The following is a 12,883-nucleotide window of genomic DNA, read 5'->3' as shown; positions in this document are numbered from 1 at the left end:
ATGTCACACCCATACGTGGCCCATTAAATGAGCTTGGATAGGCCATATTTTTGGGACATGGCAGGTTCATAAATCTAGCTGATGAATCCCGGGCTCTCGCACATGTGTGCTAATCTGGAAAATGTGCTAGACACAAAACCCTCAATTGCACACGAGTATAACAGGGTTGTAGATCTTGCATCCCTTGTTGCAACCGGTTGGACGACAATATCTTGTTCCCAACAATTACTAGGTCTGAAAATTTCTTTGGAGATTTTCAAATTCTAAGGATTTTTTTGGAAATTTTCACCTATTTTTTTTTTTTTTTGCATATTTAGGGTCAATTAAGAAGTATATTTAAATTTTAAATATTTATTTATCGAACAATATCCTTAAGGTTTTACTTTTTTTAGTTAATATCAAAATAAAAATATGATATTTTAAAAATTGCCGATATTTGAAACTATGGGTACCGTGAGATTTTCAAAACCTCGACCATATTTGCCGCATTCGTTGCATGGAAGTTAGTGAGCAGTCATTCTCCCAGTACCATCAAGGACATCTAACATTTGCTTGTATGCTTGGCAAGTGCCTATGGCTGAGGGGACCTGATCAAATCATCTGCAAACATGGGCTCCAATTTTAAGAAGATTGGTATCCATCAAAATCAACCACCTCCGTAACAGAACCCTTAGGCCATGAGGGAACCGCCTAACCCAAATCTAATACCAGCATTGAATCATGCAACCAAAAGTCAGCCATGAATAAATGACCCAAGAGGCATTGTAAAACCACTAACGATTGGAACAAAATCTCAGTTGCACAAATTTGGGTCGCTTCACATGGACACAGTGGTTTTACCCCATCAAGAAGATTGTCTTTTCAAGACATGCAGACCATGAAAAGGACTTCATTCAAACAATGACAAGGATTAAGTTGAATTGATGGGCATGTGGGGGTTTCGAAAGACAAGGTTGAGAGCCACTTTGTAGTGGTAGCCGTTGATGATACCAGGCCATAGAGATTTGTTGTTATCTGTTGTTGACAAAATTTGAGCTACCCTCCGCTCGGGTACTTGAACTCCAAGCTGCTTCAAAAACCTAAACCTGCGCAATAGTGGTGAGCAAAGGAGACCCTGGCTTAAACAGGGGACCCTCCGATGCCTAAGTCAGGTCAAGGGAATTTGGGTCTAAGTTAAGTTATAGAGGGAGAGTGCGAGATATTACGTACCTTTTTTGTCACGCCCCAGACTCGGTGATCGGACTCACAAGGAACCCGATAGCCGGTTCCAGCCGCAATAGCCTTCGTAATACCTCATTCTCGGTTCCTAGCTTAGGTTCCAATCCTGGGATCCTACAAGGAAGATTTCTATGTCATAAATCCAATTAACACAGTAATCTCAGAAAGTAATCATAAGAACGCATTGCAAAAATCCACTAGAAATTTAAACTTTTACAGGTTCATAAGGCTCAAAAGGAAATACATAAGATAAGAAAGGAAGAGAAAAGTCTACATCTGGTCCTCAGCATGCTTTAATCCAATGCCCCAGTGGTACTGCGCTGACCTAGGATCACCTACACGCATCAATCGTGCATAAGCTTATAGAAAGCTTAGAGGGCAGTGAAGGTGTGTGACGATGATGCTTAGAAGAAGATATGAGAGAATGCGGAAGGAAACATGAATGATACTAGCCGTACCGAGGCTAAGCTATGAATGCAGTAAGCCTTATCCAGGGCTATGCAATGCAATACATGAGTATTGGGTATCATACCAAGGCGATGCAACATAAGGCTTATACAGCCAATGCCAATGTAATGCGAAGTAATGTCAGTCCTTGTATCTAATCCACACATCAAGTACAGTTCCATCATAAGAAATCCACCGGGGTCAAGTACACTGCAGGATGACTGCCGCTCTCCAAGACTCGCACAGTCAAATGAGCGTAGGAAACCTCACTACCCGCCTGTGAACAACCAATCACTGGCGAGACTCGACAGTAGCAGACCCATTTTCAAGCTGGTCAGACTCAGCCTAGCATGCCCCCTCACTCACGGGTAAGGCCAAACCCCATCTCAACTGACCTTTCAACAGTGGAAGTCAAAGCCTAATGGTATAAGGCACTGGGGCACTCATGATTTTCACTCGGTCTCGGCGTTGAGGCCTCTCCTCGGTACCGTGAAGATTTAGGGGCTTTCACCCAAGGATATCCTATGCGCCCCAAATGCTCAAGTATCATTTTCAGTATCCACACACGGCCATCTATGATATACCTGTGGAGGCTACAGCCTTAATGAAGCAAGGGGCGGATATCCACATGCTATGCAATGCCAGATGCATGAATCATACAATCAATCATGCATCAATACCAATCATCCATCGTGCTCAAGAGGAGAAAACTCCATCCCTCGGGGAGATACCAACATGTCCTACAACCATGGCCAATCATACCTCAACCAAGCATGCATATGATGTATATGAGAGTGGTCCATGAAGATGAATAGGGGTGCCAATGAGGTGAATAAGAAGATGTACTTTCTACCTAACCAAGTAGGGTCTAGGCACTTGGATAATCCCTCATAAGGAATATATAACCTCTAGTGGGGGCTCATTTACCTGGGGTAGCCCACGATACTAAACATACAAGCTACAGGCCTAAATAATATAGAGATGGACCTAACAAGAGTCCAAGGTGGGCATTCAACCACACTTAAATACAAACGGGCCTAGAGGGGTCCATAATGGGGACATTCAACCACCATTTCCTAAAGGCATAACCAACCATAATCCATATAGCTACAAGGCCCAAGGCCCATATCCAAACCACATACATAAGCCCCACATAAGGATATAAGAAAAAGGGTCCAATAGTACCTTCAACAACATGGGCCCAAAGAGGGGAATTAAGGCCCAAGTCCCAATGATCATAGAATCCATGCATTTAGTTGGACTTGATGGGCAACCTATGTACACAATTACATGGCCCAAAAACAAGTTTAAGTTGGGTGAAATGGGCCTCACAACATCAGCCCAATAACTAGCGATTTAAGTGGGCAACTAAGGGCCCAATACTACCCTCATCTCAGCCCATAAGTCCATCGAAATGGTGGAAGTCAGCCCAACATATGGCTGAGCCAAGCTGGGACGTTCCAGCCCACTCTGGGCCCACTGGATGTCCCAAAAATCTGATCTAGTTGGGGTCCACATATGCTCACAATAGGTAGCCCAAAAATGCACTAATTAAGCCCAAAAATCCTAACAATATAGACATGTAACATTCACACAAGTTCTCAATGTGGTGGGCACCACATCTAATAAAATTTTCAGCCTTAAGCAATGTACATTTGAGGCCTATTTTTGGAATTTCAGCCCGCCCAACTTCCTGGGCCTGCTGAAGTCTAGAAATGGGTCAAATCATGTGGAAAATAATCTCATGATGGCCAATAACACTCACATGGGGCCCCACCAGATGGAGAATGGTGTACATCACAAAAAATCAAGTGGGCCCGCTGCTAGACTGTAGGTCCAGCAACAACCCAAAACAATGGGCATCCTTATGGTAGGCGGCCCAAGGCCTGGACGACCTAGGCCATACGCATCAAAGTGGGCTCCACATACATTAAGGTCGGCCCCACAGGGGACGTCCACCAAGGGTGGACCCTCCCACATGGGCCACACCAATGGAAGAACGGCATGGATGAAACATACATCATGGTGGGCCTGCACGCTGGAACGGCCAACCCCATGCTGGACATCCCTAGCTGGACGTCCTGCATGGACCGCTGGTCCAGCTCAATGGGCCTCACAATCATGACCCCAATGGGCCCTATAACATCAGAGATGGGTCCCCAATTAATCATACACAAAGCCCAATGGGCTGGGGCCCAAAAATTCAAAAATAACAAAGGGGATAGCAATGTACAAGAAAATCCTGTAATGCATGTTGCTGTTCTAAATTTGGGCACTCCATTGGAGTGGGTCCAGGGCCTCTAAAATTCTGAAAATTTGGGGGCCAAGGTCCCTCATCATGTATATAATAAGAGGAAATCCATAGAGGTGGCCCACCATCAGAGGAAATATTTTTGAATTATGGTTTTTATCAAAGTATATTGCTGGACTGCACAGTAGAAAATCTGGCAGTCCAACCATATTGGCCCACTCTTTTGGATGCCCAAATGGGGCTGAAATTTGCATGCTTATAAGTGGGGTCCACACCTTTAAGAAACATATATTATATGGGACCAAACACCCCACCAAATGTCTAAAAATCTGGCCTCGAGATGACCCAAAAATTTGTCTAGACAGTTCTGAACAGCAACATATAACTGAAAATAAATAAATATAAACACTATTTAAAATGAGATTTAATCCAAGAAAATCATGATATAGACCACCTCGGTGTGCCCCACAAATATCCAAACCCTTCCCATTACAAAATACCCCTTGCATGTGCCCCATTTAGCTGGATTAGGGGGCTCCAACGTCCAAGGGTGGGTTGTCATGGACGTCCACCCTCCATGGACGGTCTGGATATTTTTAGTCCACAAGGTGGGCCACACACTCATGATCAGAAAGTTATCAACAATGGAAAATAAGGATTCGGCCACAGGGGAAGGGTCTCCGCCACATTGAGGCCCTTCCCCTCATTACACATGCATATGCATTCCACTATCACAAGATATACAAGATCTACATAATCATAGGACTAATACTTGAGATCTATGGTGGAGATGCAATCTCTACCAAGGATCAAGGGTCTAAATGACTCAAAGATCCCTGATCAAATAAAGAAGAAGCCATGAAGGGGTCCATGGAGAATGGCCCCTTGCATGAAACATGCATGCAATGTTGGATGGGTTATGAGCCACATCCATGGAGTCTTGGGGCCACCCCCACCATTTGATGGGCCCCACAACCTCCAACATGGAAGAAAGATGAAGATCAATTAAGAGACAAATAAAATCTGAAATTTGTAGAATGCATGCACACCCACCTAAGGATCAAGCTTTCAATCTACACCACCATGATCTAGAAGCTCTAATGAAGAGGATTCTAAGGTGGAGCTAGGCTAAAGAAGGTTGGATTGGAGGGGATTAGAGGGAGAAGGGGCTGGAGAAAATGGAGAGGGTGGGACAGTTTGGGGTTGCTAGTAAGAGAAGAGAAGAGAGAGTGAGAAAGAAATGAGAGGGAGGGAGAGAGAGAGAGAGAGACAGAGAGAGAGATTTTAAGTGGAGTAATGATTGTTTCTCTTACCTAGGGTAGAGAAAACAATCATAAGGGATAAGGAGATATAACCAATGTTCATAGGGTTGTAGGCTTTCTAGAAACTCTAAGCCTAGGCATGACATCATCACATGGGAAAATGTGCATGGCCATGGTGGGGTCCACCAATCACACATCAATGGTCAATATCGAGCATGGCCCATAACTTGTGATGTACACGTCGGATTCATGCACGGGACGTGGCGTTGGAACTACGGCGCTGATGTGGACGCAATTACATAGGTTTCGAGTCAATCTGAGTCGGGTCAACGTGACCGAACTTGAGGATGATCGCAAACACTATCCATAGGTTGCGGGTCACCGGGATTCGACCGGTAGGACCGTAAAACCTAAAGGAACGTCGTGCACACACGGGTTAAGGTCTTACATTTTTCATCCCCACAAGATGCTATTTATACCCTCATGCTTAGGACGGGCATGTCCGGGTAACTCGGCACATCTTGAGGCATTTGCCACATCCTCCGGGTGATTCGACCACCCAGTCGTTATGTGGTTGTGCGAACGTGGGCGGTTGAGTAACCGTCGCCAATCATGCGGTAATGGGACACCTCATGGTTTCCCTTGTTAGCAGATTCCGATCTGAGTTCTGAATTAACCGCCTCGACCCCAAATTATTCCGAGCCGACAGCTTTGGCCTCGGATTATTCCAGGATGCTGCTCTAAATCTCGAACGGATTGACTCGGCCCCAGATCATTCCGCCTGGGGCCTCAAAGTGAAGGCGCAAGAATTGTCGAACTGGAGATCCATCCCTCACTCATACTCTCATAATTCTGAGTTCAATCCAACATCTCATGTTAGCTCTGAATAGCCTCGGGCCACGGAGTTGAGACGTCTCTGATTTTCCCACAACGTTATCTATAATTGGAAAACAATTAGTGGCTCTAGTTATGCTATTAGGATCAGATATGCATACATGGTAAAATTAATAAACACTGGGGATTAAACATTCATCTTGAGTCACATGATATCGAAGTGCAAGGCCTTTCGTTAGAGTGCCCAAACCTAAAAGATGAATGGTCGTGATGGCCGGTCAACATCTCCACCGTTCTAGATTACCACCTTTGTAACGTACGAAATTTTCATTATTTTGAATTTCCAAAAATCCTTGAAAAGTATCAATGTAACTAGCCTACATTGTCACTTATTGACCATTGATGCTCAAGGTGAGCCTATACATGGGTGGTACCAGTAAAGAACTGTAAAAATTCAATTAATCAACCGTACAAAGCCAACGAATCCGCCCGATCATTTAAACATCGATTTTAGCCTACTGACTAATCAAAATAACCATAACTAAATAAAGATTTACCCAAAGCTGAGACAACTAGGGGTTGGATCTTAATTAACAAACCAAACTAACCCAGTATCCTTTTAACTTAAGAACTGACGGTTTAGGGTGATTATAATCGAATCGTCACTTCCGCTTGTTACAAATAGGCCACATTATGAATTTAGCTAATTCAAACCTTAATCATTGCGCATAAGAATTTTCGCTACCTAATTTATTCTAGAAGTGTCACGATCATTTGAACAAGTTCTATACCAATCGTTAGTAGGCCACTAAACTCGAGAGTATAGAATAATATCCATCTCACTATGCTTGACACCTATCGTGGGTGGAGAACCAAGAAAGTACCCAGAACTGCTCAACTTAGGTTGGAAGCCAAGTGCTTGAAATGCGCGAATCCCCTATGCCGAAATCTATAACTTAAGTGAAACTTTTTTTTATTCACGGGCACACACACTCCCGTACACTCACGCCTAGTGGAATTTCACCACCTATGGGTACTTGAACCCTTGACTGGGTGTTGAAACTCCTGAGAGTCTACCACCGAAGCAAGAGTAAGGACCCAAAACTTAAGTGAAACTAGGCACTTTGTTCTTTCACGAAGTTGTGACTTTTAGATCGTCGATTCATGGCCAAAGTTGGGGTACCAACTAACAATATTTCCCCATACATATCCATATAGTCGTGGCCCCGATCAACTATCGGTGACCGTCGAACAGACTTCTGATCATACCCGTCGATCGATGCATCCAAATGGCAGGCCGATTGTGTCTATGCGTAGATCATCACTAGGGCTAACTATCCAACGGTGGGTGTCAAGTCCTACGCCCTGTAGTGACCCCTAAAGGGTAGAAACACACTCCCCTAGGGCTAATATAGTAAAAACCTGGCCCTTATGGCCATTTACACCAATTCTGGCACTATATAAGGCCCTTGTTTGGGCACCCCCTCCTCCCATACAAATTTCATGCCTATAACAAGAGAAAAAGGGAGAAAGAAAGAAGAGGAAGATGAGAAAGGAGAAGAAAGGGAGCTTGGGGTGTGAGTGTTGGTGCACCTCCACCCTTTCATCCCCTCTCTTGTCACCTCATCGTAACCGGAGCCGTTGTTGATGTTTTTCCGGCAATGATTGGAGTTAAATATTGAATCACACTTGTAATTTAGGGTTCATTATATTTATTTTTCTCTAATCTCACAAGCTTATATGCTAGTTTAGGTCTTTCGAGATCTTTCTCTAATACTCTAACCCAACAAGCTAAGTGAGTGGGGCAAATCATTGCGAAGGTGCATATCATTATCTCTAAGTTATCTTTTATCAACCCTTGGGGGTCTCATTTAATGATTAATTGCTTGTAGATAAATTTATGTATAATAATATGTTAACATTTTGATTTTGTTATAATATATGTTATTTGTTGGATATAGATGCTCACATGTTTGATGAAATGCCTGAATAGTGGAATGTGTTGCTTTGTCAATACTCATGTGCTTGATTTAATGCTTAAGTGATTGTATTACTTTATGCATGGTCACATGTTTAATTTAATACCTTAGTTAACGTTGTACCCCATGGATGCTTACATGTTCGATAAAATGCCTCAGTGGTTGTGTAGTAGAACCTATTTTATAATTGTGTGATGTAGTGTTTAGTCCATAACGATACTTAGGATTGCTACGATTTTGGGTCAGTTGGCTAACCGCCCGAACGAAAGGGGTGGCTCAAGTTAGAGCGGCCACCTTAGGCTTGTTTGATCGACCTAGGTTGAACGCGGTGACCGATAGGAGCCAGACTACACAGGATACTGGCACCCAATGTTGGTTGCGTCGGGGTCCTCCCATGTAAATCTAATTAGTCTACTAGCCAATTAATCATGTATATTCAAAATGTGTGACACAACCAAATAGAATATAAGATATCCCATTCCCAATGGATGTGTCTATTCATAACCGTTAGTGCGATATGATCCCACTAAGACTTGTGAGTCGGACATGGTGGTATAGGACACTGTGTCTGAGCTATCGGCATACGCCGAAGTGACGAGCCTCCTCATAGTGACCAATGAGTAGTAATGGAAGTAATAAATCATTGTTTGAATAACTCTCATCAAATTACCCAGCTGATGATTTTGTGCCAGAGTACCGTTCGAATGATCCGGTGTGAATGAAATTGGGTGACGACCCCTTTTCTTTTGTGGTAATTTTGTTTTATGTGATAAGTTCGCACCTCAGAACTGAGTGATCATACTCGGTGTTTAGGTAACAACCCTTACCGGATTGATCCTCATAAATTTAGGTATCATGTCCTACCTTTGGAATTGTTGATTTGTGAGATAAACCGATGATACCTAAATTAGCATCAAGGGACACTAGTGAGGAGCCACTACGTGCTGCAACGAGTCATGTGATTCGAATAAAGACTATTGATATGATGTCGGTATCCTAGCTTCGCCAATATGTTGGATGAATGAAACTTAATAATTACTCGGCTAACACATGCAGCAATCGCATTGCATTAGATAGGATGTGGTAATTTGGTATTGGAGTTGCATGATGAAGAAGCGTTAGATTGTGAGGTGCATGCATCATTTGATAATCTCCCTCATGCATTTAACAAGAGTATTTAGGAAGTATTGATTTCTTATTTTATCATTAACTGCGCTAATTGAGTCGATAACATGTGTGACTTAGAACTAATGGAACTACTAAGTTAGCTACTTACTCCCATATAGGATGGTGTTTTAAAATACCAACCAAGCATATCATTGATGTAAGTACTGATGAGACCTCAAACGGGTAGGCTTAGATCATCTTGTGTCACACCGTCTTTATGTTTTTGAGGATTTGGCGTAAACTGAAAACTCTACACTTTAACCATCTTGGGTATGTATATTGTGGCTTGTATAATCCTCATTTGGGAAGACGCCACTTTTTAATTGTACTTTGACTGTTTGCCTTATATTTGTTGATTTTTGTTATCTATACCTCACTTTGGTTTCGCTAAATTGAATTGTGTAACTCTGATTATTCGTATGTTGAATAAATGTGAATCTGAATGAGGTCACACGTGCATTATTGTTTACTTCACATCCAGGAACTCAGGACCGGGATCTCTGTACTCAAGTGTTAATTTTTAGAGCGTGACAACCTTGGTATAAATTCTCCCTATTTCTCTCCTATGTATTTTTGTACGGAGGGGGCAACCACCGTTTTTCTATTTTAGTATATTAGAAAGGGCCGAGACACTAATAAAAGACCGTTACCGGCAGTCAAAAGCATTGGTAAAGGTCAAAAAAAGGGCCGATAAAACCTTTGTCGATGCTTAGACTAGCGCTGACAAAGGGGTGCTTCGGTAAAGGGTTTACCAATGCTAATCATCCTTTACCAGTGCTTTTTCAGTCACCGTAATTGAGTAAACTTTTCCGGCGCCCATTCTCCTTTTACTGCCGCTTTCTAGTGGCCGGCAGTAGTATCTAAATAAGCACCGCGATCCTTTCGTTGGAACTCTGAGAGAGAGAGAGAGAGAGAGAGAGAGAGAGAGAGAGAGAGAGAGAGAGAGAGAGAGAGATCCTTTCATTTATGCCTCTAATTTCAAAAACTCAATACCCATGAAGAACTTGCTTTGAGAAAATAACATGCTTTCATGACAATTATTCCAACCTCTTTCACTTTGACATGGTGTTTTATTCTCATTTTTCATTTAATAGTTCACGACTAATGTAGCATGGTTGGATTGGAGGTGATTTTCACAAGTCTTTCTTTCTCCTTTATTATCATTTCCAGCAGTGAGGTTTTCACTCCACTTTTGTGTTAACCTATCATGACTAGTCATGTTCCCAACTTAGGCATTTCTTATCTTGCTAAGCTAAAAATTCAGCAGATATAACATTTACCTGTTAGGAGGATTTTTATACTCTTATGGATTTGTCTATCAAGATGGACTAAGACCACCAGATTCATTGACTTAGGCATCCCCAAGTTCCTCAAGCATAAGTGATCGATTTCTTACACCCTTCAAAAAAGGGAATTAAGTGGATTCAATCCTAATATGGTACACTATAGTATACTGAGTAAACTCAGTGGGGCTTACCATGATGTATGTCTTTGGACCACACAACGGGAAATAATGAGAATTGAACCAAATTACCCTCCCTCCTCTATTGCTGTAATTAGAAATGTGCAGGTGATTTTGTCTCCAGTCAATCAGGTTTTGCTAGGCTTAAATAGACTGTGATGCGGCCACAAGTAGGATCCCTCAAAGAAGATATCCCTGACATATCTCAGGACTTGCATCATGCATTAAAAAAAAAAAAAGATAGATCCATTCTAGTTGGAACTCTGAGTTTCTTATAGAAAACCTTTAGAATAGGACCATAAAGGTTGTTCTAAATGATGATACTTTATAGTTCTTCATTTTTCCGAACTCATGATGAATCATCCTAATTAGGAAATCAATTCAAGTTTTGAACGTGCTAGTTAAGTATTTTAACATGATTTTACTCGTGAACAGTAACCAATCCTTGCCATACCTGTATCCTAAGAAGCTGTACTTCTAGGATCCATTGAAACCGATCTCTATTGTACATTTGTACCCAATATCTGCAGCTGCACTCTATTGTACTTTTAGGATCCATAAGAAGAATGAACAATGCTAGGTCAAAGTGAAATAAAAAAACCAAATCGTAGTTTCCTTAGTATTCAACTGATAATCTAGGCTACAAACTGCAATTACATTATTTTCAAATTGGACATGAAAGAGATTGTAGCTACAATTTAAGGGCCAGCATATTATGAATATGAAGAGATTGTTCATCATTGTCGTTTCCTCTTGATCAAACTGGATGTTTGGGATTCAATTCATTTATGCATCCAAATGCAATGTTGAGTAATAGAACAGAGAGTTGGGATTCAATTCATTCATGCATCCAAACACTGTGTTGTGCAATAGAAAAGAGAGCGGAGGACTAAAAGAAATGGTTCAGGGCAAAGAAATACAAGAAATAGAGCCATGTGAATTTATAATAACTTTATGGATATGAACTAAAAACAAGATGTCAAACAAAGTTCAGATGATTCAGTGATACATATCATCTGCTCAACTGCTAGATATTTAAATATGGAATAATAAGAAACAAGTCATTCATGGAATGAGCCATTATCCATTTCTATTAGGTGTGAGAAGCTTACCATGAGAACCATTGATTTCTGCCACAATTTTATTTTTATTTTTTTCTTTGTGGCATCGATAGGCCACAGAAAGCATTGCAAGACAATCAGATTTTAGATAATAAAATCTAAGGATAAGTTATTGCTTAGAATGGTTTCTTTGACAAGTTTAACAATTTTACAGCCTAATCATGTGAATCGTTCCTTAATTTGCAAACCCTTGTGCAAAAGAATGCACATGCATTTTCATTCTGCAGCACCATTGGAACGTCTTTCTCTTCATTTTATCTTGCTCCAGGTACATATTCCAACAGAACACACCTATCGTTTACATGAATAAGATATTACTTCAATAAAAACTAATATAGGGTTGAAGAGTTGATGAAGACTTTCACAGTGAATCTTAAATGGCCCCCAAACTTTGTAGTTTTGGAAGAGGAACATAACCATTTGGGGTCCCATCAGATTATGAACCCCGCATTGTGCATTGTTCATTGTTCATACGTGTGCGGTGTTCATGGACGAGCAATGTTACCATGCATGCACTATTCATCTGTATAAACACATTGGTTAGGCTCAATTGTTCTTCTAGAAGGATCCTATTTTAGATAGAAGTAGCTTTCCTCTCTTATTATCGTATTTATCTTTCTTGAACTTAAATTTGAAAGTAGATTCATAGTAGGAAAGCTGTAAATCAAACCTAGCCTACATATACAGGCCTATACATATGGGATAGATATGTTTTGTTATCTTATTATGGCAACGATCAAGGAAAAATGATTTCTTATCATTCTATTTATTTGTCTTGAACATAAATTAGAAAGCTAATTCATTGTAGGATGGCAAGAAATCAGGATTTACCTAAATATACAAGCCCATTCATATGGACTACTCATGTATGTTATTTGTTGAACAAAATTCAGAAGTTCGCATAAATAATCAAAGTCCTTTTTGAATAGAGACTCTTCTCATTGTCTTTTTAGTGGTGTGATGGCCCTAGAAGGTTGTCAAAACTCTTTAAACAGTCCTATCACCGATCCCTTTTTTTGTCTCTAGTGCATTGGATTTTCTTGAGACTTATTCTATGATTGTCTCTCATCTTCTTGGAGTTAAGAGGAAAGTGTCAAGTTCTGATGTACAGGATGTGAACCATGTTTTTATGGCAACAGATT

The sequence above is a fragment of the Magnolia sinica genome, chromosome 17, assembly GCF_029962835.1.
Source record: "Magnolia sinica isolate HGM2019 chromosome 17, MsV1, whole genome shotgun sequence".
Classification (NCBI taxonomy): domain Eukaryota; kingdom Viridiplantae; phylum Streptophyta; class Magnoliopsida; order Magnoliales; family Magnoliaceae; genus Magnolia; species Magnolia sinica.
This window is presented reverse-complemented; position numbering follows the sequence as displayed.